Genomic DNA, 27389 nt, shown 5'->3' with positions numbered 1-27389 from the left:
TATGTTGGGAAAAAAGAGCTTGAGTTTCATTTATAGTAAAGGCTATGTATAGTGAAAGCGAGAATTGAGTTAACCATGCTGGTATGAATGTCCCTTAGTGACAAGACAAGAGGAATGGCTTTAACCTGCCAGAGGGGAGATTGAGATGAGCTCTTAGGCAGAAGTTCTTCCCTGTGAGGGTGCTGAGGCGCTGGCACAGGGTGCCCAGAGAAGCTGTGGCTGCCCCATCCCTGGCAGTGTTCAAGGCCAGGTTGGACACAGGGGCTTGGAGCAACCTGCTCTAGTGGAAGGTGTCCCTGCCCATGGCAGGGGGTTGGAACTGGATGAGCTTTAAGGTCCCTTCCAACACAAATCAGCCTGTGAGTCTATGATATGAAAGACATATGCAATTCACCCCTATGGGGTCCAGAAAGTAAACACCAAGTTTACTCCAGAGTGTAAAAAGTGACCCAAGACGTGGGAACCTCTCAGCTGAAAGACACGCTAACCCAGGATCCCCCAGCAGTGCTAGCCCCGAAAGTGTGTCCTTTTACCAGCATTCTTTAAACTCTGCTGCAGTGCAGGGAGCCTATTTACAAAGGCAGGCAGGCCCCTTCCTCAGACCTTTAAGATCATCAAGTCCAACCATTCCCCCAGCACTGCCAAGGCCACATGATGCTCATTTCTGCCCCAGTTCAGCAGCACCACAAAGGTGCATGATGTGCAAACCATGCTCTGCACATCAACACCAAAGCCACCAGCTCCACCACCGCTCCACAGCCAGCATCAGCACATCAAGGTTTTCCTCCCCATCATTGATGTTCCTCAGCAGCACTTGTTCATTGTAGAGGTACTCATTACAGCAACTCAGACACCGTTCTTATTTCTAATTAGCAGCTTAGTTCTTGACGTCTATTCAACAGCCACCAGTTTTACTTGGTGTAAGCCCTCTCTGGAAGAGCACCAGCCTGTTGTACAGGGTAACAACATTAAATGCAGTTAATTCTGAAACAGGACCAAAGTGTTGGAGAAAGGAGAGCTTCAGAATGGATGCAACTGTCTTTAGACTTCTGCAAGCACTGGTCTTCATAGAATCCCAGACTGGTTTGGGTTGGAAGCGACCTTAAAGCTCATCCAGTCCCAACCCCCCGCCACGGGCAGGGACACCTTCCACTAGAGCAGGTTGCTCCAAGCCCCTGTGTCCAACCTGGCCTTGAACACTGCCAGGGATGGGGCAGCCACAGCTTCTCTGGGAAAAGTCTGTGCCAGCGCCTCAGCACCCTCACAGCGAAGAGCTTCTGCCTCAGAGCTCATCTCAATCTCCCCTCTGGCAGGTTAAAGCCATTCCCCTTGTCCTGTCCCTACGGGCCCTTGTCCAAAGCCCCTCTCCAGGTTTCCTGGAGCCCCTTTAGGCACTGGAGCTGCTCTAAGGTCTCCCCTTCAGGAGTCTTCTCTTCTCCAGGCTGAACCAGCCCAGCTCTCTCAGCCATTCTCCAGAGCAGAGCTGCTCCAGCCCTCGCAGCAGCTTCATTTTAAACCAAAATTGTGCTAAACTCTGCTGAGGTATAAAAAAAAAGTTAATTTCTTACCAAAACCCCCGTAGGTTTTACAGCACAACTGAGCACGGCAGTTCTGGGAGTGGAAATCATCTTCTTCCTGCTTATGCTAAATGATGTAAATAAAGCTCCAACTTTTGTACCTGTAAAAATCTGGGTGACCCAAATGAGGAAAACACGGGCAACCAAGCTCTAACTTTTGAAAGCGGTCTCACCTTAACAGAGGCTTTGGGGCAGGCTGTAGGATTTGATATTATCCACACTCATCAATCCCTTCAAACCTTGCATTGCTGGCCATTGAACAAGCACCTCCACCCTTCTCCTGCTCTCCAGATGAAACACATTCGCACTGGGTTCCAGTTTGTTACCTCCCTCTCCAGCCCAGCAGCATCAGAGCAGCAGTGGGAGAGCCCAGGGAGCCGTGTTTAACTGACAGCATCTTGTTGCTAATGAGATCTGAGGGGCTCCCCACAGCTCCTAATAGTCAGCAGAAATGCACTCACTGATGTAGATGGGCTTCAGGGCAGCAGAGATGCTGAAGCAGGCTCCTAGGAACGACCCAGGCCACCAGCGCAGCTCCCCAGGAGGACCAGCATGAGGCCACCACTGCTGCAGCTCTCTCTGGGCTCCTCTGGCCACAGGTACAGGTCTGGAGAGCCTTGGGGAGGCTACAGGGTTGTCTCACCCAGGGAAAAGTGTTCCTGGAGGGATCTGGTTGCTCTGCAGCACGTACTGCATAAGAGCCTCTCACATGGATCCTGCAATTAGAGGTGTCTGAGCAGGCACATCAACAGTGGTTAAAACCCATCGGGAAGTCCTCAGTGGGAGAGATTTAAGCCACAGATTCATGTGACCACCACCCAACAAGCTCCATTTGGGAGCCTGGGACCCCCTGCCTCCTCTGCTGCCCTTCTTCATTCTTTAATAAGGGTTCAGAAAAGGGGAACCTGCAGAAAGCAGGAACCTTCAGCAGCACTGATGCTGCAGCAATGTTCTGCTCCCAGCAAGGCCACAGCTACGGTGATGTGGCCCCCTTCTCCCTGTGCTGTGCTGCTCCAAAGAAGCCAGGTAAGTGCTGTGGGTCCAGCATTCCTATGACTTCCCCAGGGGAACCACTCTTCCAACTCAAGCACCTTCCCAGGGGATTTTTGCTGGGTCCTGAAGCTTCCATGCAGTGAGTCTGGTTCATTCCTGGAAGCTGGGGGCAGAAAACAAGTGATGGTCTATTCTGAGATACGAGGGCAGTGACCCTTCTTTTTCACCGCCTGGTGGTTTATATCCCAGCTCTTGGTTTCAGTAGGAAAAATAAAGTTGTGGAAGAGGAGGGAATTTTCTAGCCAGTTCGGTAAGAATCTAGCAGATGTCAGAAGGATGCTGTTTCTGGGTCAGCGCAGCAAGTCCCTTTCCTCAAAGGCTTCCCACCAGACATAGAAACATATAGCCCACACAGGGCAGAGCCATCCCAGAGCACCACAGAAGTTCATACAACACAAGATAAAAGAGGAATAGCCTGAAAATCATTAAATGAGGAAATAGCTTAATTTAAAATAAGAGCATGGATTCAGAACCACCACAAATGCTCCATCCCTGGCAGTGTTCAAGGCCAGGCTGGACAGAGCCTTGGGTGGCATGGTCTAGTGTGAGGTGTCCCTGCCCATGGCAGGGGGTTGGAACTAGATGATCTTAAGGTCCTTTCCAACCTAAACCATTCTATGATTCTATGATTCCTCTTAAAATCATCCAGTAATTGAAGATTTAAGAACTCTAAACCTTGTTACTAAAGACGTACAGGAGGAGGATTAAGTTAGAAGATTTAAACCAACAATCTAAGAATACATCCCTCTCTCACTCCTCCATCTTCCAAGCCCTGCTGCTTGACAATTTGGTTCCCATCACTATAGATCAAGCTAAAAAAGCCACCACTGACCTCAAAAAACAGGCAGCACTGAGAAAAGGTGGATTTCTTACAGCATCATGAACAGCACTGAGTGTGCAGGGATCTGAAGCTAATGGGAACTGGTGTCTAAGGGGTGAGGGTATCCAGTGAGTAGAAAATACTCCAACTGAGTAAAACAGGAACTGAGGATGTAAAAATCCATGCATACAAGGCAGGCTCAAAGTACCAGCACCAGCGGCCCAAGCACCATGACCAGTAACTGCTAAATAATGGCTCTTCACAAAGCAAGGCTATTTCTTAAAGAAGGGAGAAGATCTAAAGGCTGAAAACCACATTTAATCCATAACAATCACTTCAACCACAGAGAGGCACAAATAATACCAAGGACGCCCAAAGCTATTACTAAAAGCTTAAATTAAACTAGGGAAAAAAAAAAAAACAAACCAAAGTGTTTGTTAAGCACAGAGTAGGTTCAAGTCCCGACCATCTGGAGAAGGAAACAGTCCAGAAGCTCGTAGTCAAAGGGCTACTTTAGATGAAAACAATGGTCCTTTCTGCTAAAACCAAAACAAATTCAATATCCACCCCCAAACAAAACACTAGCCAAGTTCTACCACATACCCAAAATGAAGTAAGCAAGGAAGGAGACAATAAACAGCCCCCCTTGGGGCCCTGAAGTCATACCGTTCGCTCTCTTTTCCAAACATAAAGCAGAGTCCAGCAGGGAGTCTCCCTTCTCTGGACGGAGGCTGAAGAGCAGGAGCTCACCGACCACCAGCCAGCTCCAGGGCTAAAGTTCCACCAAACTTTATCCAAGAAATCAAGGAGGAACTTGGGAAGTCTTTTTCATCCCCATTACTTACAACTTCCTACAAGTGCCCAAGTCCAAACCGAGGACCACAAGCATCCCTCACCCCCCAGTGGCTTTACTACTGCAGCCCTTGCACCAGTGCTGGCAATGCTGCACCACCAGCCATCTTGCTGCCCTGTTGATGTCCCTAAGGCAGCCAAGACTCCTCATCACACCACAACTCAGGCTGGCTCTTTAGAGAGCATGCTTCATCCACTTGGGCGCTAAGTACATTAACTGCTGCCCAGCTAATAGTCACTCCCGATCAATGACACACATTGAGCCCTGCCAAGATGACAATTCTGCTGCTTAAAAACACTCCTCACAAAACAAATTGCTTTTCCCCTTTGCCCCAAGCATGAGGAAAGCTTTCCACCATCCCACAGAGCTGGAAGCACAGGAAAAATGCATCTAGGGATGGGGTTTATAGGTGTTTAGGAGCCTGATGATGTAGATGGACACCTACACACCTGTAGGAGCCGACATAAGCTGACAGCATCTCCTGCAGAGCCCAGGCATGGAGAGACGGGGGTAGACAGGGGAGCCATTAAAGCTCACTACTTCTTGGTCTCTTCAAGGAACAACCCCAGCAGGGATGGATGCACAGCAGTAGCTGTCTCTGCTGTGCCTCCTTCCCCTTGCTCTCATGGGCAGCAGAGGTGGAGATTTTCCATGGATAACCTCTGGAGATTCAGTGATGCACAGGGACCATCAGGGACCATCGAGTGAAGGTGTTGGCTCAGCTGCTGATGCACTTGCTTTCAAAGCATCGTGCAACACAGCATAGAAAGGACTTTCCAAGTCATCATTCTTAGGGTTGTCCTAACCTAGTTACTAGCAACCTGCATCAGACTACTCACTATCAGCTGGAGCATAAGGTAAAGACAATGTTAAGCAAGAACTGCAATCACCAAAATTGCAAGCCCAGGAAATAGAGCCCACCACAAACGACAAAAAAACCCAACAGCAAAGCCTCAGGTTTGTTTTAAGCTGCTGCTTTCCTCCCCTGGTCACAGCAAAGCCTGTGACAAAGTGCCTATAAATTTCCTGTAATGCTGCAGCAGTGAGCAGAGCCCCATCTGTGCCTGGGCACAGGTGAGACCTCACCAGCATGTAAGTGCAGGCTGCCTCTCAATTACACTCACCAGCCCATTAGGCAAATGAGCTTTGCATATGAGAGGACAGCAAGGAAGTCAAGAAATAGGCCCTGAAGTAAAAGATGTTTTACAACCTACATATCCCTGGGAAGATGTGGACAGTGATTTTGCTGTTCTATCCAGGGCTATGTTAGATGTTCATGGCCTTCAGCTTTCTGCTGTTAGCACTGGTGTGCTTGTGAGGATGGTCTCTCCACCACGCAGAACTGAAGCCAGCCAGTGACGTCTGCATACCCTGCATCCCTCCTCCAGAAATATGCTCATTTATCAGGGACTGTAGCAACAGGACAAGGAGTAATGGGTTTAAACTTACACAGGGGAAGTTCAGGTTAGATCTAAGGCAGAAGCTCTTCCCTGTGAGGGTGCTGAGGTGCTGGCACAGGGTGCCCAGAGAAGCTGTGGCTGCCCCATCCCTGGCAGTGTTCAAGGCCAGGTTGGACACAGGGGCTTGGAGCAACCTGCTCTAGCGGAAGGTGTCCCTGCTCGTGGCAGGGGGTTGGAACTGGATGAGCTTTAAGATCCTTCCAACCCAAACCAATTTGGGATTCTGTGATTTGCAGGTTCTGCCTTGCAGTAAGCTTGATGGAAGAGTAAAATATTACTGGCCCCAGAGAACTGAAAATGATTCCATGTGGGTTTCAATAAATAAACCACTCACCTACAGAATTATCTCCAGCACCCTAAGAAGGCGCAGCAGCACATGCTGCCCCAGGGTATGGGATTACACTGGTGTCCCGTGTCACCGAGGACATTCGTGTGGACTAAACAGTTCTGCTCAGGTGATCCTGAAGAATCAGCCTGCTGCACGTCCCTGTTTTTTTCCCCTGGTGAGTGTATGCAAAACAGAGACAACCCAGCTCCTCTCCCAGGATCCAGATGGCACTTGCAAACCTTGTCTGTGTATCAAATGTTGTTTTTTAGATCAAGTGTCCCTGGTTGACAACACAGAACTTCACGATGCTATCTTTAGAGAGGCTTCTCTGCAAAGAAACACCCTTGGAGCATACGTTACAAGGAATATGCTAATGTGGCAGGGTGTTTTCAGCACACACAAATGGATCTTGTTTCTGGGAGCTCAGATACCCCAGAACAAGCTGAGCCTGGCTGAAGATGAAGGGTCATTCAGCTCCCCTTCGAGCACCAAGTCCCTACAGAAAAGATGTGTCAATGAGTTAAGATTGTAGAGAAAGGTTAATGTAGACCACAGGAGATGCAGGATGAGCTCATAGCAAAGTCCACTCACACACTGGAACCATGCTCACCAAAACCCCCTACTCAATGAGTTAAAGTAGCTAAAACCAGCCAAATCCAAGACTTTCCATTCCCTCATTTCTCCTACAGGTTTAAAGATTCCTACCCTACTTTCTTGTTCATCCAAATGCAAGGGGCTGATAATAAACCAATGGTTTTCCTCCTCAATGTCTTCATTTCCTCCTCCAGATTTCATGTAAAGATAAAAGCAGCACATGCAAAGTAACTTTTTTGTTTAAACAGCCCATTAATAAAGAACAAAACTCTACAAAACTTTGAGTTTCACACATTCCTGTTGTTCCTCATCAAAAGAATTACCAGTAATTGTTCAAAATAACATCACCACCCCCAAAAATGCACCACCCCGGGTTGTTTCCTGTGCTCCTCAGCTCCAAGAACAAGACTCATTACCTGCATGTGTGCACTTCCTGACCTGTACACACTCCCACTAAGCAGCAAACCGGCGTTACAGAAGCCAGGAGAAGACAAAGGTGGCTGCAGAACCAGCAAAAGTCACGCTGCAGCTCATCCCCAGATCTGGAGAGGTGGCTGAAATAACCCCTGCCTGCTGCTGAAAAGAACATTTCAGAACAGTGACATCAAGTAAAGCAGCTTCTCTTGAAAAAAGAAAGTGATCCAGGAGGTAGCTCCTTCCATACTGCAGGTGCTCACAGTAAACACCATATGGCCTGTTAATTTAATTAGGGAGAAGAAACCCCCGAAGTTTGAGATTTGACTTTGAAGGGTTTAAAACAAGGATGGGGAAAATTGCTCCAGACACTCAATCAGGTTGTGTTGCCAGCTTCATCCATCCTGCTGACCTGCTTTAGCTGCACAGGACCCCTCAGGGGATGGGATTTAGAAGTCCACAACCAGATGTGCCCAACCTGTACCATTTCAGCTGCAGGAAGAGCTGGCTGGTCCACACCAGGCAGCCAAGCCAGGACAGGTCTGTACCAGGAAGTGCAGTAAATAACCAGAGTACTTCAGCTAAACCCATCTCCACAGATACCAACCAGGATTTCTATTGTAAGCCCTCTCACAAACTACATTGGTGGGTTCCACCCATCAAGGCAGGATGCTCCTCAAGGTAGAGGTCAACCTGACAAATGCCAAAGAACCAATGCTGAGACACGGTCTCAGGTCAAGTCCATTCCATTTGTATTTGTAATCTTGAGGTCAACCTGCCAAGCCCCTGCCATTCCCAAAGACTCACTGCAGCATCTACCTCCAGACTAGGAACAGGGACTCTTTGACCAAAGGGGCTCTCTTTCCTGAATAAAAGGTCATTCTCTGTTTTGAACGTGTTTTCCATGTCCTGATCTGAGGAGAGAGGAGCATATTTAGGATCTTTTCTAGCTAGAGGTTTGCATACACGTATCTGTACCACAACAGGAGACTGCAGCACCGCTGCCATACTGGAGCACTCTCCTAGGTGCTCAGCCTCCAGGCTGTCCAGTGCACCACTGGCAGGGAACAAGACAGATCCCATAGAAATGGCTACTGGGACACCAACGAGAATGCAAAGACACAAAATCTACTGGTTATCTACGAACAAGCCTTAAGAGCTGAGGCTTACGGGGCTTTCTGATGGGCTTTCATCTTCAAGCAGCCTGCTCAGGCCCAGGCAGGAGCATGCAATGCCTTGGTCATGGTGCTTTGAGCACCATCATCCCCCAAAAAGCTGCTCTGTCAGGAGCCACCAGCACAAACCTCATCAGCTTCAACACTGCAGCATAACCAAACTCCTCTGGGGAGGCCCAGCATGTCATAAGGGAAACCCAATGTCTCTCCATAGAAGTATACACCTCGACCAACTGACAGAGCTTTGTCATCTAAGTTGCTGGGATAGAAGCACAGGGGAAAGCTATGCCTGCTGCCTCCAGTGCAGAGACAAGCTGCCACTCTCCTCCGTGGCACAAAGCAGGTCAGGGCTGTGTGGGCTGGTCCCCTCACCACAGGACATGACCCACCTCGATGGAGATGCTCCACGCAGCTGCAGAACAGATTCATGTTCAAATCCTAGGTAGGGCAGCAAGAAATACCCCCCTCCTCTCTCCTAACTGCAGCACATCTCACCTTGAGCAAACCCACTCTGCCAGAAGAGATTTGGGGGTTTCCTTCAACCTGCTGATGAATTGTACCAGGAGAAAAATCCCCTCGTTCCTAGAATGTTGCAGCCTCAACTGGTGGGTAGTTTCTCTTTGGCTCCTCTCAACAGTTGACCACACTCACAAATTATCAACCCACTTATTCAATTATTGTTCCCTTTTCTCTCCAGACCCAGGCTGGGATCATGTATCCCGTTAACCAGTGCTGCAGCAATATCCCAGAGCCCAGTTTCCCATCTTCTAGTTAAAAAACCCCAACCCCACCCCAAATTACCAAACATCTAAAGCCCAGCAGACTCCTTCCTGCTCAGCAAGAAACCCTCCTCTCAGGACACTGCAAAGATTTCATTTACTACCAATTGCCCTCTGGTTATTGTACATTTATGGGGTGGGGACTGAAGAAAGGAAGCAAACAGGGAGAGGGTGTAATTAGCTTTGCCTGGAAAACGTTCATCCCAGTTGTAACAGCAACTGGAGCCTGTCGGGAGCTTAAGAGAATCGGGGTTTTGTTCCTTGCTGAAGTGTCTGTGTTGGGAGGGGGGAGTGATAAAAAAAAAAGGGGGTAGAAAAAGAAATATATTAAGGGGAAAAAAAAAAAATCAATAAGTGGATCGTACTTCTTGCCACAAGCCCATATGGAAGTAATCAAGCACAAGGGTGGCAGCTGGGGCCAATAACAGTCACCTGCAGTTGAGGGACATGGGGGTTTCGGATGGGTTTTTAATGCTAATTTCCTGGAGGAACAATGCGGGAGCGGCAGCCGAGGCGGGATGAATAGGGCCCAGCGGGAACAATGGCTGCACCTGGCGCCGGGAGCAGCGGCACGGAGCCGGCACGCGGCCGCGGCACATCTGCTGTGCACAGCCACGTCCCCCCGCGCTGCGCCGGCAGCCCAGAGCTCCGGCTCCAGCGCGCAGCCTCGCACGCTCCAACAGGTTGAGCGGGGTCGGGGCGCCGGCGCCCCTGCTTGGGGTGAGCTCACGGATGGGTCTCAGCGCTCTTGAGGGTTTCTGGATGCGGGAGAGGGGACTCTCCTTCAGGGACTGCAGCGATAGGACAAGGGGTGATGGGTTCAGACTGAAACAGGGGAAGTTCAGGTCAGATATAAGGAGGAAGCTCTTCCCTGTGAGGGTGCTGAGGCGCTGGCACAGGGTGCCCAGAGAAGCTGTGGCTGCCCCATCCCTGGCAGTGTTCAAGGCCAGGTTGGACAGAGCCTTGGGCGACATGGTCTAGTGTGATGCATCCCTGCCCGTGGCAGGGGGTTGGGACTGCATGATCTTAGGGTCCTTTCCAACCCAAACTATTCAGTGATTCTTGGGTTGTTTTTGGTGAAAGAGACGCCTTTGAAAGGGTTGGATATGCAGCATCCCACCGTCAGGTTGTGGCGTCCTGTTGCTGGAAGGAAAACTGACTCTTGGCTTTGTAGTTTCCATAGGACTGGAGAGCAACAGAGCAGCAGAGCTACAACAGTCCTGGTTCTTCTAAATGGTCTTCTGGCCACCTGTGAGTGTCCTCCTTCACCAGCACAAGTCCTGTTATGGACACGAAGGACAGGAGTCCTACACGGGAGCACGCCAAGGAAATTCAGTACACATTATTGTAAAACCTTAAGCTTGGCTTGTAAAAACACCACTGCCCAGCCTAGTAAAAGGCATGATAGTTACATTTTAAAATGCTTTGAAACCACTCTTGCCCATTCAGACTTGAGCCACCAACACACAAAGCACCGCTAAGGTCAAGGTCTTGCCTCGGGAAATTGCTTACAGACCCAGGAACTGAACCCAAACCCCTCCGTGCTGCACTTCAGCTGCAGGATCATCACTCACTAGTTCTTCCTGGCTTCTGCTCTTGCTCTAAACAAAGGTTTTTCCAGCCTTTCCCTGAACGCTGCATGAATTAAGACAGTCTCCATCATAAAAATAGAAGTTGCCCTGGCTCCCAGAGACCTGCAGTGATGCTGCCCCCAGGGACTGCTCTGGAGTGTCTGTCAAAACACATTTCATACCTAGCTTCTAACAAGCAGTTGGATATGGAAGCAGTCACTAGATGCTAGGATAAAGGCAAGCTTATGATCTAGCCCAGAACCAGTATAGATAAGCCAGCTCTTATTATGGGAAAAAGACCCAACAGGCAACAGATTACAACCATCTCCCGTTCGGGTTTAAGAACCAGCCAGCGTTGCCTTAAATCTGCTACATATGCCCAAGTCCTCAAATGACTTTCTTCAGCTCTCCAGCAATACTCTAAACATCGCACATACACGTCAAACAAATCCTGTTTTTTAGCCAAACCCTAAAAAAAACAGAGCTGGAAAAAACAAGAGGCCACCTGGCTCACCCATCCCAGCGGAGAGCCGTGGGAGCGCGCTGCCTCCTGCACACTGCTGCTGCTGCTCTTATGGGTCAGTTTGGGGTCCAAAGAGCTGGTTGTCCTGAACACTCAGCTCCTGAAACGCTCTTTCCTGCTGTCCCCTTCCAGCGATCACCTCCACAAGCCAAACTCCACTGTGAGCAATGTGTGACAGAGCTCTGTAAAGCAGCAGTCAAATAATTAGAGACTCACAGTGATCTGACAGACAAGGCAGCAGCAGAAGTGAAACCCTGCTCCCCGGGGGACACTGGTCCTGCAAGAGTAAGAGGAATAAAACAGAAGGGAAAGAACAAGCCAAGAGCCTGCCCCACGTTCATGTGAGCAAAGCTCCCTTCACTCCTGGCTGGAGCAGGTTGAAATGAGCCTCTGCAAAAACCAGCACATTCAACTTGCAAAAACAGCAGCAGCGTCTTGGAAGTGAACAGGGGCCGTGGCTCCAGGCCCCAGGCAGAGCAGAACCCGACTTGGCAGCACTGGTTTGGCCTTTTCACTATTAAATGAAGTTTCTGCTCTTTTCCTCAGGGCATTCCCTGTGTAACAGACTTCTCAGATTAACAATTTATTCTCCTTGCCTTTAGCAATTCTGCTCCTTCCTCAGACCCTTCAAATCCTTCCGTTGGCTTCCTGCACTTCCCTGTTGGCAGGGTTTGCTCACACTGCCTTTGCTTTACTGCTTTTACCTTGGTTCTTTACACTGCATTAGTTGCAGGTTTCTCTATGACTGAGCACGGCTGCCCCATCCCTGGCAGTGTTCAAGGCCAGGTTGGACACAGGGGCTTGGAGCAACCTGCTCTAGTGGAAGGTGTCCCTGCCCATGGCAGGGGTTGGAACTGGATGAGCTTTAAGGTCCCTTCCAACACAAACCAGTCTGGGATTCTCTTCTCCAAACACAACCACCCCTCTCACCTAAGCACCAGCCCGTCAGGCACACCAAATCCTTTCCAAAAATAGAGAAACCTGAGAAGAAAACCTGGTTTCCCACAGGGCTTGAGCAAGACACTGGTAAATCAGTTATTTCATGGCCAAATCATGCTGCCCTGGCGCCGGCAAAACTTCCGTTTGCTGCCTCAGAGCCCGACCTGCACGGAGACAACGGGAGCAGATGCTCCAACACGCGGCGCTCCCAAATTCAGGAAGTCTTTGGGAGAGCTGCAGCAGAGGAGCACAGCGCTCTGCTTTTAGAGATCATCACCCTCTGCGCAGCTTGGCTGGAGATCTGCTGGGTTTCATTCCTCCTTTGTGAGACGGAGTCGCAGAGCATTAGGCAGCACACACTCCTCACTCCCTCCGGGATGTGAGGGATGCTCGGGAGGTGTTTGGCATGCTGTAGAAGCAGACTTACAAGCTCTATTTTTTAAAGCCTGTACCCAAATGCTTGTGTGCTTCAAGAGAAGGGAAACCTGAAGGTGGCACATGCAGGGGCTGAGCCGGAGGAGCACGGAGCTGCAGCCCATGCAGCACCCTGCCAGGGACCTGGCCAGGCTGCACCGCGCTCTCCCTGGGGAAACCCTGTCACTTGGCACAGCGAGAACTAACCCGGACAAAGCAACAGCAAAGTGTCCCAAAGGGAATCAGCCTGCGCCACACAGCTCAGCAAATACTCCTCTCTCTTTTCCCAGCTTGATAGCAAGCCATCCTCAACCACATTTCAGCTCCCCAAACTTTGAGTGCTGATTTTGGGGCACCTCCCACGGCTGGGCAGGGTTTCTCCAGCACAGAAAGTGGGCTGTGAGTACCACCACGTAGGAACCAAGGGCTGCAAGGGGGAGAAAAAGCCAGTAATATCCCAGAGACCCAGGCAGCAGCTCAGCAAACATGCAACAGAGAGATCCCTACAACAAGAGGGATCCCTACAACAAGCCATGCTGGAGGGCTGGAGGAGCAATTTCAACCGCTGAACCTTCCCAAAAAAATAGGAGAGGGGAGAATGTGCAGGTTTAAAATACACATGAGGATCGGGAGATTATAATGGAATAAAAGAAAATACAGCAGCCTGCATCCCGACAGTGGAAATATATAGGGCAGGGAAGTGTGTTCCAGTAGCACAAAATTGATCCAAGAGATTTAGATGCTGGTAGCATCAGTTGCTGCTCGAGGAGCGCAAAGACAAAAAAGGGAGCAGCAGCCTCTGCCACAATGCAGAGGAGCACAGAAAACACAGAGAGCATTAAGGAAATTTGGGAGCTGATGGAAGAAATCCACCTCTGCAGATTCCACCCTCCCACCCCCTGCTTCACTATCAGCGGGCAGAAATGAGAGTAAGGCTCGGTACAGCAGAGAAACACGTTCTGCTAAAATACACAAACCCCTTCCTGCTTTTTCCCATTTCCCTAGAACACGCTGAATCCCAGCCTTCTGCTCATGGAGGGGGGAGAAAATACAAATCAGGAAAAGATAATAATCACCCATTCCATAGCAACATAGAGGAGCTGTAATGCAGCTCTCCTTGGAGAGAGTTGAGTGTTTTCTCAGCTGCAGAATCCACGCATGCCGCCGGCTCCTCTATTGAAGTTTCCCCCGGCAGAGCCACTGCAGAGGACCGGAGGCAGGGATGGGTGGCTCCCACCCTCTCCCTCTACCTGTGCTCAAGGTTGAGGCTCTCCGTGGACCACCAGCAAAACCCACGTTGCTGTTCAAAGCTCCTCGTCAGCGGCTCAGCATGCCCCCCCACCCCGAGCATCCCCACTGCGCCTTACCCAGTCCCCTTTAACAACAGACCCCTCTCTGCTTACCCTACACAGCGAGGTTGCAAGGATCCAGCTGCTGGTGGATACACCTATTTTCTTTGAAATATAAAGCAAAAGGGCTCTTCCTCCTCCTCCTCCTCCACTCGTGATCTTCGAGCGCAGCCGGAGCCCAGCCTGCCTTCTCCTTTCATTAGCTGGACATGTGTCAGGTCCCGCACATCTGCGATTTCTCACTGCCTGGAGCCGCCTGTCCGATTTCAGGGAAACACAGATGGATCCCAGATGGGAAGGTCCTGCCAAACAGACCAGCTCTCCACCTTGCCAGAATACCCAGCTTAGAGGCACACACCCTGGGCTCCCTGCCTGCTCCCTGCCTGCGCCGCTGCTGCCAGGCTGCTCGCCAGCTGATGTCACCAAGCACACACCTACCAGCGCCTCGCAGCCCGCCTGACATTAACTTGTTAAATACATGGGATTTGTTTATGGCCGGCAATAACAGCAAGAGGAAAGGAGGGTTTCACCAGCACGGGTCGTCCCCAAACCCACTCTGCCTTTACACAGCATCGGGTGCAAACCAGCCTTCATCTTAGCCCTCGGTTTTGAAATCTGGATAAGCTTTTGGCTAAAGCAGGGAATTAATTCTGTGAAGGTTTCCCCCATGCACGTAAATCTTCGCTGTAAAAACTCCCCTCCAAGCCCCAGCGCCAGAGTTTGCGGCGCTGGAAAGCTGGCATGTGTTAGCAATTAGAAGCAACAGCAAGATAACAAGATACTGATGTTGTGAGGGTACCAAAGGAGGACTCGAAAATTCAAAAGAAGAGCAATTAAATGTGTAACATATTACTGGGATCGAAGAGGAAGTGTTCAAGGAAAATGTAAATCTGAAATGGTTTATACAGGGAGTAAACCCCATGAGGGATCTCGCAGCATCACGGGAGGCTCAGGACACAAACCCACTGGACACAGACACATTTGTTATTCCTCTCCCATTAACACCAGACGTGGCAGCTCTGCCACCTACAACCCCCTGGTCATTCTGAATAGCTGCTCCCCGACGCGCAGCATGAACAACAGGTATTAACTGGAGGCCCCAGACTAATCTCATCAGCCCAGCACCATTCACCACAAGCTGGGTGCTGGGGGAACAGGGATTTACGCAGCAGCATCCCTCGCCACGCAGATGGGGGTCCCTGGCTGGAACTGCCCTGGAGAAGAGGCAGTTCCCCTCAGTGACTGCCCAAACCACCTCCGGGATCCCACAGAACCCAAGGGGGAGAAGCAATGTTTGCACTCTGCTTGCAGGCCCTGCACAGGCACACTGAGAGCTCCAGTCTGTATCTGTATATTCAGGTCTCAATATAACCCTTTCCAAATCTCTGCAGGCAAAACCACCTCTCCTTCCAGCTGCTTGTTGTGAACCAGAGACCTACGTACCTTGCCCAGACAGTGAAAACCTACCATGGCCCAAGTTGAGGGATGCTGATGCTTCAAAATCCCCAAAATCACACAAGCTGAATTCTCCACCATTGGTGTAAAAGTGATAGTTCATTTAATCACAGACAGCAAAATCCCTCTTTTATGGCATTTCCAAAGCTCTGGTAGGCGACTGCTAACTGCCAAGCCATGTCCATAAACCTACTACAAGTACTGCCCCCCGGCATCCCACCCAGCCCTTCACCCCCTGCTTCTCTGCCTCTTACTCCTAATTAGTTTAAGGTACCTCTGCTTCTCTTTGGGAAAAGGTTGTAAAAGAAGGGGAAAAATAAAAGTGCTTTAAAGGAAGTATTAAAAAGCATTCTAGGAGCAGGCATGGCATGCGTTCATGAACACATGGGCCACCATCTCCTCCCCCCAGCACAGGCAGGATGCTGGATGGTAACTGGGGCAGGCACTGAGGCAGGAGATGTTCAGTTGTAGGAGCACATGAAGCTCTGCAGCCTTGGCTGGGTGAGCACATCACACCAAGAAGGGCAGCGTGGCTGCAGGCAGAGAGGGCACAGACTCACAGCTACCTGCCCACCTCCAAACCTCAGTGAAGAGCAGCAATTTCACATGCTGCACTTCAAACAAGCTGAATCCCAGTCAAGTTTCAACACACGGATACCTGGAGCTCCCTGTGAAGCGATGCTGAGGCTGGGAGCAGGCAGATCCCACTTCTTCCTGCACCCCAGGCCCCGCTGGCAGGGCTGCTGGCAAAGCACATCAGTAAAACATTTCATTTCAGTTTAGCTCGCGGGGGCTTCTGACACTTGTGATGGAGGTTGCGCAAAATGCTGCAGCTCTCGAGATTTCATAAGCTGAGATGGAAAAATCATCTCTGAGTTACACAGACAATGAAGGAGACAAACCCCAGCAGCTCCACGAGCACCAGAATTAATGAAGTTATTTTCCTATGGACTGGTGTGTCATGGTTTGTGCCCCGGCGCCTCGCGCTGTGCGGTCCCCAACAGAAGCCCTCCCCAGCCAGGGTCGAGCCAGCAGTGGTGGCTCTCGTGGATTCTCTGATGTCTTGCAAGGGGCAAGCTCATGTTGCAGCTTTGTCCCCAGTGGAGATGTCACCAGGCAGATGGACACAGCCCTGGGCTTAAGGCATTAAGCATTCAGCATCAGACACCGCTGTTCCCTGTCCCGACATCACCAAACCAGCCTGAAACCAGGCAGTAAATCCAAAAGCTGAGCACAAGAGAAGAGGGGGATGCTGTACGACCAACAGAAGATGCAGCCTGGGAGCTGTCAGGTCTCTGGGTCAAAGTCATCAGAGAAACCCCTCTTACAAGACACAGAGGATAGCCTGAGATTTGGGGGTTTTATCTGAAAGAGGTAACTAGCACTACGTGTTCCCTCTCCTTCTTTTTAAATCCTATTTTAACTTAAGGACCTCAACAGCTTGTAAATGTTTCACTTTACATAAACAAAAGCTGTCCCCAACTATGACAACTGGGTTGTAACTCTCATTTGTCAAACCATGGCCAGATAAATCTTTTCCCTATTTTTACAACCTGAAGTAGTTTAACACATCAAAACGTCAGGCCGTTCTGCGTATTTGCAGTATAGTTACAATGATTTGACTTCATCAGCCTGTATGAAACTGTGCACAGTCTTTGCCATGGTGTCCACAGGCCAATGTCTACCAAACCCCCAATATTCCAAGGAAAGAAATCCCCACTTCTGGCTAGAGAGGCAGGAATATGCCAGACCTCATGGCTCACCTTGGAGTAAGGAAGGTGCACGTGTGGTTTTGGGCTCTCAAGGTGTAAAAACTAAGGGTGGGGACACCTGGGTGCTCTTGAGTAGTAGTCATTGCAAAAGTGCCTTTGAAAGGCTTGTGGTTGTATCTTAAACATGAGCCATGTGCCTAAGCTCACCCAAACCATGATCCATCCCTAAGCTCACCCAAACCATGATCCATCCCTAACCTCTCCACTGGCAGAGGCCCATGAAGCTGCAAGTAAGCCAGAAGAAAGCCTCTGGCACACCATGACCTGCTCCGCCACTGCCTTTACCAATGGAGCAGAGGGCAACACGCTAATAGAGGACATGAAGATGCATCATCTACTGACCTCCAGCACCATCTCTACACAACCAATAGGCCAACCTGCTCCCCAAATACGCACTAAGATAGATTTTGTAACTCAGACATGGGCACTAGGGTGCAAGGAAGGAGGACTGCAGGCAGCACGGGGCAAACTGCTTTCCCCGGCTCGCCACATCAATCTGCTTCTGCTTTCTTCTCCTGGGAATGTTCCATGGAAAGAACGATGCAAACAAAATTTGAACACTGGGAGCTATTGATACCTGCTGCTGAGTGTGGTTTCTGAGGAAAGCGAGGCAATCTGAAGAATTTTTCCAGTTTCCAGTGGAATTTTTATCACAGCCCATGGCCACAGCAAGCACAAGAGACCCAAACTCCTTCTGATTTCTCTTCTGTTCCACCCGTATTTCATGACATGCCACAGCTTTATTTTTGTGCCTGCTGTGTTCTTACCTCAGAAAGAAGCTTCCCTCGTATTCACAGCAGCTCTGGAAGGCTTTTGCCTTTTTAAGCTGACCACTTTCCATCCCGCAGAAGAATAAATCCAAATGCACCAAGGCAGCCAAAGCCATTTATCAGGCTAAGTGGAAACTGTAAATTCATGCTAACTGGAATCTGATGGAAACCAATTGGGATCCTCCTCCTCCAGGCTCAGGTCTGGCAGGAAAGTCAAACATTTTATTGCCTCCTTTATGCGTTACTTACAAGTCAGTGGAGCCAAGAAGGGGCTGCTCCCTTTGAAGCCATGCTGGTGGTGTTGCAGGGGAGGCTCGTTGACTTGAGTTCAAGCTCAGCTGACAGAGGCATGCACACCCCCCCCCCCCCAAACAGTGCTTAAACCTCTCCATTCCTAGCAAATTTATCACATGTAACAAACATCCTCTTTTCAATACAGCCATGATTTAAATTAGCACATGGGAGATGATGGTAACAAGCTTAATTCGTCAAGTAAATCTAATCACATTGCCTTCTGAAGGAGGAGGAGTGCTTGGCTTTTGTGCCATTTCAGTCCTGCCCAGAGAGGGGGGAAATGTATTAAGACTTGGTCTTAACTGAGCTGGCAGAATTTACACCCCGAAAAACTATGATCAGACATTGCAACGGGAGCAAAGGTGCAACAAGGAATTAAGCACAACCTAAAGAAACTACTGAAACTTTACTTCTGGCCACTGATTTAGGGCTTGGGGGATGACAACACCTAAGCAAAACTGACCTTATTCCTGCTGTATTACTGCATATGTAAAGAAAAACCACCCAGGAACGGATATCCTGTCAAAAAATCCCCCCCCAAAACAACTAACCAATTCCTAAACCTAACAGCCTTGCTCTGCTGAGAGATCCAAGCCTCTGTAGCTGTCATGGGTATATAAACCAAACACAGAAATAGGGAAAAAGTGAGTAATCTTGTTTGCAGAGACTAAAGCCCAGCCTGCAGAGGATTAAGCCTAGTCCAGCAGCTCTGCAGCCTGATAATATCCTCCAGATCAACAGCAGAGCTGTTCAATGACAGAGGTTTGTTCCAATACATGCACCCACTTCCCTCCAATTGTCGTTTCAGGCACACTTGTCTTTCCCTGCCCAACACTCCAGGTGGGATCAGGAGCATTCCCGGCTTTGGAAGCAGAGCTGATGGAGCCTCTCCTGCAGCTGACTCGGGCACCTCCCTGCTGCTTCAGAAAACCAGTTACCTGCCTACAGCTGACATTTCTGCCCTAGTCCTTACAGGGCATCCCCTTCAGCATGTATTATGGTGCAGACAAGCTCTGGAAGCAGAAATCTCCCTTCTGTAGGTGAGATGATGTGCTTTGGGAGCTGTGTCCCAGGTCAGACACTCTATTCTGGGCTCCCAGTGCGCCCCACACCTCCCCTGTGGAAGATTTTTAACAATGAAGAGAGCACATGTCAAAGCTTATCAAAGCAGGGCTTGTCAGCAGAACTTTGACTACAAGAAACCTGGAAAGGGGCTTTGGACAAGGGCCTGTAGGGACAGGACAAGGAGAATGGCTTTAACCTGCCAGAGGGGAGATTGAGATGAGCTCTGAGGCAGAAGCTCTTCCCTGTGAGGGTGCTGAGGCGCTGGCACAGGGTGCCCAGAGAAGCTGTGGCTGCCCCATCCCTGGCAGTGTTCAAGGCCAGGTTGGACACAGGGGCTTGGAGCAACCTGCTCTAGTGGAAGGTGTCCCTGCCCGTGGCAGGGGGTTGGAGCTGGGTGAGCTTTAAGGTCCCTTCCAACACAAACCAGTCTGGGATTCTGCGTATTGTGGTTTTGGTCTCCTTCCAGAAAGAACAGCATTTGCAATCAAAACCAGGAGTGATAAAATGCCTGTGATGGATCCCCAGACCTCTCCCTACAGCAGGGTCATTACACCCCAGCTCGCTTCCTGCACCTCCCTCAACTGGTGACTTCCCTCCTGCAGGCTGTGGCTTTTCCCCTGATAACAGCTTTTCCCTCTTTATCTTGGGCTCTTAACAGAAACCTTTTCCCCACCTCATCCTGAGCTTCCTTCCCCTCCAGTCCCTGGGACTGCAGCACCTGGGAGTGCTGCTGGGTGTTGGTACCTCATCTCACTGCCAAGCCATGCCCTGGCATCGCACAGCCAAAGGAGGATTATTTTCTCATTCATCAGTTGTCACAAACCTGGTACCTGGATTCAAAACAACCAAATTTCTCCCCCAGACCACAGCCTCCATTTAAGACACCTACTAAATAAATAAATCCTCAGTCATTTTGTTCTTTTTACCCAGTAAAACCATCAGTCCAGGACTTGATGCAGGGCTTTCCAGAGCATCCCAGTTTACAGGTTTAAGACCTGAACAGGATTCCCTTCCCTCCAGCCTCACCAAACAACCAAAACTCACGTTTTAAATGGGTTGTGTGTGGGGGGGTTAGTTTTATTTTCCCAAACATTTTCCCTTGCAAAGCCCACCCTTGCCAGCTCCTGCTGCCAGTGGCCTTTTGGACCTAAGAAACGGTGGGTTTAAGAAAAGGACAAGCAAAGACAGAAGGCAGCGCAGCCCTTTGCGCCTGGCCCAGCATTCCAGGGCTGCGCTCCCGGCTCCACCAAGTCTGATTTAGTAGCACTGCTGGGAGCGATTAGTTTGCAGCAGCAGCACCAGCGCGGCCACCCAGGCGCAGGCAGGGCGAGAGGCTCCGCTGACACGGGGCCATGTGCCCGCCAGCCCGCCCCGGGGGGCGGAGCGGCTGCGGCTTCGCTCGGGGCGGGAGCCAGGGAGAAAGCGGCGCGGCTGGGAGCGAGGGGAGAGCGGAGGTCGGGCCGGGAAGGGCTGGATCTCACCCACACCCTCCTGCTGCCCAGGGTTAGTTAATGGGATGCTGGTTAAGAGGGCAGCCTCCATCTGGATCTTCCTTTTTGCCTGCCTGTTGCTCCTCGTTTCCATGTCCTGTAACCACTTCTTCCTTTCTATATCCTTCTTCCCTCTCCGCTACCACGCTTTCTTTTGGCCTTACTTCTGCTTCCACCATCTCCCAGCCCCTCACCTGCCTCCACTTCCCTATTAGCACAGAGAAGCTCCGGCATTCCCAACAGCTGATCCTGAAGATCAGCATGCTCATACCCCACCAGCAAAAGCTCAGAGCATCCGCTGAGCTCAGCCACCCAGAATCATAGAATCCTTAAGATCATCAAGTCCAACCGTTCCCCAGCACTGCCAAGGCCACCACTAACCCATGGCACTGAGGGCCTGATGTACACAGTTTGGGAACACTTCCAGGGACGGTGACTCCAGCACTGCCCTGGGCAGCCTGTTCCAATGCCTGAGCACCCTTTGGGGAAGGAATTGTTCCTCATCTCCATCTAAACTTCCCCTGGTGCAGCTTGAGGCCGTTTCCTCTTGTCCCATCCCTTGTTCCTTGGGAGCAGAGACCAGCCCCCTCCTCTCTCCATCCACCTGCCTGTGTGTCTGGTACCTGCCTCTGCTGCCTACCCAGAACTAAAGCATGCGCCAGCCTCAAAACCCACATGGAATGAGGAACCACACGGCTGTTCTCCATGCGCTGCCGCCGCTTCTCCCAGCGAGCTGTGGGCACTCCTGTCTTGGTGCTGGGAGACCCAAGGTAAAACCAGGCAGAGAGAGGAGCCCCCAGCCCCACATGGGATCAGCCTCATGAGCTGCTGCTGCTGAATGGAATGCAGAAGAGTGAAGCTTTAGGCATGAAAGCGGAAACCCAACAACTCGTGTGGGTTATGCATCCCACCGGATCTCCTCTTGGAGGTAGTAATAACAGCAAGATTAAGTGACATGGGTGGTAACGTGCAAAGTCTTCTAACAGCTGCCAGAATTTAGCCTCAGTATCCAAAAATGTCTGTTTTGGATGTAGGACAGAGTTAACCCCCTGAAATGAAGGACTGGATCTGTGGTGGGAGAGGCAGGGAGAAAGGAAAGGAGAAAACAAGCGATGAAGCATCATTTGAGAGTCATTAAGGCTTTGCGGTTCTCCAACTGGCTTCTATTAGGATTGCATCTGTATTTGGGTGCCTAAAGGGGGAAAAAATAAAGGGAAAAACTCATTTCCAGAGGTGAGGAGCAAGCAGCAGGTTCCCTCCTGTGCCTCTGTGCTTCCACTGCCCCTGGGGTGCTCAGATGCAGCTCAGGGAGGACCAGGCACAGTGAACAAGGACCTGATATTTTATTACCTTCCTCTCCTGTCGGAAGCGGAGCCTATTTGCAGATTTACAGCTCCTCTCAACAGGAAGTTCATGTTTACAAGTTTCCAGGGAAAGAAAAGGCAGCATTCCTGTCCTATGTGATAGCTTGGTGGGACGCCGTCTCACGTGGGAGTTCTCGCATTGGTATGTTAGACAGGAATGAGTTTGAGGCATGTAAAAACATCCAGAGAAAAAGTTAAAGCTATGAAAAAATGCAAAGGCCAGAAGGAAAACAGTAATCCAGCAATTTGCTGGAAAATACACAGCAAGACGGCATGGCCACGTCTGGAAAAAGACTTGTGCAGCATCTGGGATTCACACTTCAAAGAAACAGAAGAATTTTAAGAGGATGAAAAAACTATATTCAGGCACTAACATGAATTCTTCTCCTCTGGTCCAAATCTCTGGTCATTCCCATTACACCGTTCCTTCAAGGGTCAGCAGCCAAGCTCAGCCCACAGCCACACCAGGGTGGCCCCATCCCTCCCAACAAGCGCACACATGGGACCACGGCGGTGTCTGGTGGTGCTGCTGGATCCACTGGGACCTACCAGGATCCATCCTGCCCCCTGAGCTCAACCCCAGATCAAGCCCCCTCCTTTCTGCAGCCACCAGTGATCAGAGAGGTTTGAGCAATGGGAAAACCACAGCTGATAACCAGAAAGCAGAGGCAGGCTCAGGCAAGCAGGAGGCAGAAACAGCCCCATCCTGTGACACCCGGACCTAAAACTTCCCCTTCCATATGGTTACTAAAACCACCAAAACTAAACAAAAAACCCAACCCTCTTTTAAAACTTACACAAAACAAGGAGCCATCAGGACAGCCAAAGGTCAAGCCAGTGCTCTACCAGGATGCCAAAGCACCGTGTTCACAGCAGTAAACATTTATTGAGGCCACGTTGTACAGTTTAGTCAATACAATTACAGGGCACCAAGGGTGGTTTCTGATCCTCTGAGCACACACTGGTCCCAGGGAAAGTTTCTGTCTTGACAAATGGCCATTTTCCAACAGAAGAATGATTCAATCAGAAGATTCTTCTGAAACAAACTCATTCAACAGAACACAACAGGTATAGAAAATCAAGTCTCAAAAAGATACAGCTACCTCCTCCCTAGAGAAACAGCGGCAGAAAACCAGGCTGACAAAGCACACAAGGCACCCACCCTCAAAACCCTCTACGATTTAACATGCTTGATACCAACCCAGCTAGAGAGGAAGCCCATAACTGCTGGAGGCACCACATTCCTCCAGCACCACCGTGTCTGTACCCAACACTTTCAGCCACCACTGCCCCCAGCACAGATTTTGGATGACCCACCTCACGCAGAGGTGCCCATCTCCACTTGCTCCTTGGGCATTTGAGCTCTTTCCAGCAGCAATAAGAATAAAATTCCCAGTGGAGTCACAGGGATGGGAGGAGAGAATCATGCAAAGTTCCTAAAACTTATTTTTCCAATCTAAGCGCTTAGGAGGAAACCACTATCAAGTAGCTTCCTGCCCTGGATCCGAGCATTTTACATCCATGTGACACCATCCCTACAGTAGGGGACAGGAGCCATCACATCCCTTACCATTTCTATGCAGGAGAAAGGGAGACCTGCTTGTCCCCAGTCCTCCTTGTTTTGTGGTCCTCCTGGCAAGCTCCTTGTGGCAGTGGAGCGAGTGCTCAGCACCCTGCTCTGCTTCATGCATGCTCAGCACCCCTGCCCCTGCCTGCTCCCACTAACCTGGTAAGAAATATGCTGAAAAGCACTTGAGACAGTTCAAAGAGAAGATTTTTCAGTAGACTGAAAAGAGCATCACATCAAAGAAGTCAGATGTCTTCCACCCCCCGCACCGGACGTACATGTTCAGACAACTGTCAAGACTAGGAAGTCAAATGTCTGTGTGTTGAATTAACATTAACATAGGGGGAAAAGCAAGAGGCCAAGAATTACCTTCAACCCAAACCTCAGATTTACTGAGCATGAAACTTCAACAGCTGTCAAAATCTTGATTTCCTTTATAAAAAACCCCAAATCTCAGTGGAAAGAATCAGAAAGAAACATCTTAATTTCAAAAAGTAATAATAAAAACATGGGTCAGGAGATGAACAAGAGAGATTCATCAGCAAAGCTTCTCCAAAGTGGGGCTGGATTTGATGGCACAGGCAGCACTCTGGAAAGAGCTGATTTGATTTGGCTGGTTTGCTACTGGGAAAAGAAACAATAAACCACGTTGAGCACATGTTTAGTTCCACTGCACATCACTGCCCCAACGCAGAGCCGAGGCCAGGGTGAAGCCATGTGTATCCCGGTGATCCTGCCCAGGTGACCCAGCTCCACGTGGGGCTGCTCTAACCTTTCCCAGCTGTGTTTTGGTGATGGTCTGAACGTCTCCACGTGCTGCTGCAGATGGAGCAGCTGCAGGGAAAGGCAGACACCTGCCCGCGGTGCAGGGGAGATCAGACAGCAGCTCCTGCCCTACTTAAGGCCGCAACAGTATTTGGATTGTAAATGCTGTGCTTGGGGTTAATAAAACTGGTGGCTCTGAGCCCAAGTCACTCGAAATGCTGTACACTGAGGTCTGAGTTCAGCCTGGCTCATTTATGTACAGTTAATAGCCACAGCCAGCTCTCCACTGACCCGCCACCACAAAAACCCTGAAGGTGTGGAGGAGATGAGTGACAGATACACACTGGTCCTACTCAGAGCTTAGACCAACATCAGATGCCCCAACCATCATAGAATCCCAGAGTGGTTTGTGTCGGAAGGGACCTTAAAGCTCATCCAGGTCCAACCCCCAGCCACGGGCATGGACACCTTCCACTAGAGCAGGTTGCTCCAAGCCCCTGTGTCCAACCTGGCCTTGAACACTGCCAGGGATGGGGCAGCCACAGCTTCTCTGGGCACCCTGTGCCAGCGCCTCAGCACCCTCACAGGGAAGAGCTTCTGCCTCAGAGCTCATGTCAGTCTCCCCTCTGGCAGGTTCAAGCCATTCCCCTTGTCCTGTCCCTACAGGCCCTTGCCCAAAGCACCTTTCCAGGTTTCTTGTAGCCCCTTTAGGCACTGAGAGCTGCTCTAAGCTCTCCCTGGAGCCCTCTCTTCTCCAGCTGAACAAGCCCTGATCATACACTTCCAACCAGTTGCACCTAGCACAACACTTGGGTTGCACCAAGCCGACCAGGGCTGCTGGTGGCACTCAGCCCCGGCACGCTGCAGCTCCTCCAGCATCACCCAAGCTGAGCCCAGCCACCACCAGGCCTGGTGCAGGAGAAGGACACCACATGTGCCGTTATCTGCTCCTGACCTGGTGCTCCAAGCTATAGCGTGAGTACTTTGAATGTTACCTCTCAGATCTAGGAAAACAGATGACAAATACACATCCGCTGGAGAACGTTGTTATGAGCAGAGCAAGAGAAGTAGTAAAACTATTTTGTGAGGGATTTTTACAGCAGCCGTTTCAAGGAACACCTCTCTGCATGTTAATACTGCAGTCTGAGCAGGCTTCTAGTCTAAGCATTCCTTCTTTTTGAAGACTTTTTACAACTAAACAGCAGCGTAATGCATCTACCTTACTAGCAGTGCTGCTTCAGCGTTTCTTGTCACTGTTTTCCTGCCAGTCCTTGTTCAGTGATGACAATATTTATATTAAGAACACAAGAATATGGATCTATGTGATTACAAACTGTAAAGACAGACACTGCACTTAAAAAAACCCAAATAAAACCACTTCCCAATAGGCTCCAAACGTCTGGACGCTGCAGCAGCAGGAAAAGAAGCTGTTTGTTAGAGCCAGCAGTGAGTTTTAGATGACTTGAACCTCATTCAGAACCCCAGTCATATGGGAAAAAAGCTGTAAGATGTAATAAAGTTTTGGAAGAAAAGAGAGAATTTGAGGGCAAAATTTAGATCTTGCAGAGCCAAACTGACAGGAATTGGTTCAAGAAGTCTGCAGGGGCAACTTGTATTGACTACAGAAGATTCTTGCGCACATGAAAAGTTTTTTCCTGCTTGCTTGTTTTGGCATATGGCAAAGCTGCAAACTCGCCCCCAAGGTTCTCACCAACAACAGAGGCTGTTCAATGCCAGAAGGAGTCTCGGAGATGCCACTGGCACTGCAGGTTGCCCAGAGAAGCTGTGGCTGCCCCATCCCTGGCAGTGTTCAAGGCCAGGTTGGACACAGGGGCTTGGAGCAACCTGCTCTAGTGGAAGGTGTCCCTGCCCATGGCAGGGGTTGGAACTGGATGATCTTAAGGTCCTTTCCAACTCAAACCAGGCTGGGATTCTACGTTTGAATGAGAAGTGCTGGAGGTGCAGCCCACTAAAATTCTTCCATGTTTTCAGGAGTCAAGTCCAATCAAAGCAGCATTTGTGAAAGCTCCTCTGGGGTCCCATTTCCCAACACCTGCATCCCCATGTCTCCTGAGCACTCAGTCTGCCCCTTGCCTTGGCTGTTTCACAGTACATCTCTGCCTGCAGAAGTTGACTATGAAAATGGACTGTGGCTGTCTTCTTCACCCTTGCAGTACGGCTAATGCAAGAGGAATAATCCTGGTTTAATGAGGAAACTATGGGAACTTTGATAAAGCATATGTTATAAAAGCCCTACATCCCTGGAACCGGATGATGGACCTCTAAACTGAATTTTCTAAGTACCTGTCTCAAGCTGTGTAACATAACAGGAGGCAGGAGAGCAGACCTGCTTGTTTGCAAGGCACCATAAATCTGTAGCAGCACTGGAGGCACATTTCCCATGGCTGTTAAGACCCAAGTGCCACCCCTTCAACAAAATGCCCCATCCTCTGCCTGCTGGAGGAGACAAGAGGACACCACAATCTCCAGCTCACCCAACTCCATCTCTTCAACTCACAGCACACCTCTTGCATGCCAAAAATGAGGCTGACCATGGTGTAGCTGACCTGTCCTCAAGAAACTGGACCAAAACCACCAGCTGATTTCATACAGACCAACAAACAGCACTGAGACAGCAGGAACTTCATCAAAGCCAACCTGAGCTGCAGTTGAGCTGGTGACCTCCAAGCTGAACCTTCAAGCCTCTGCCAGACAAAGAATCAGTGCCAGGTTTTGCATTACAATAAAACCATTTGAAAACAATTCCTCATTACAAGTGAAGTGTAGAAATCCACTTTCTGCTCATTGTACACACACTTGTTTCTGACCTCACAAGACCTTGCTCCGGCACCAAAGAAGAACCCAATGAACTGACATTTCAACACTTTGTTTTACCCTCAAGTATAAACATGCAACTGCTGAGAAAACCCAGCGATGCTCTGACCTGACACAACCAGTCGTGTCGAGGGATCATTCCTGTGCTGTATCACTGACTGGA

At 50.0% G+C, this 27389-nt stretch overlaps 1 protein-coding gene across 2 annotated transcripts in view; it reads right to left on the bottom strand.

The window, feature by feature from the left end:
* CBFA2T2 (CBFA2/RUNX1 partner transcriptional co-repressor 2) overlaps positions 1-27389 on the bottom strand; it is a 62967-nt gene that overhangs the window by 25940 nt on the left and 9638 nt on the right. The window contains exon 1 of one of the 2 annotated variants that reach the window (XM_030503503.1): positions 13904-15180. The exons of the other annotated variant lie outside the window; for it this stretch is intronic. The gene's annotated coding sequence lies outside the window, so the exon portion shown is untranslated. Of the gene's footprint in view, positions 1-13903; positions 15181-27389 lie in introns of those variants that run through there. 2 annotated transcript variants of the gene reach the window in all.

This window comes from Strigops habroptila, chromosome 13, assembly GCF_004027225.2.
Source record: "Strigops habroptila isolate Jane chromosome 13, bStrHab1.2.pri, whole genome shotgun sequence".
NCBI lineage: Eukaryota > Metazoa > Chordata > Aves > Psittaciformes > Psittacidae > Strigops > Strigops habroptila.
Note: the sequence above shows the minus strand (reverse complement) of the source record. Positions and strands in the feature narration are given on the sequence as shown.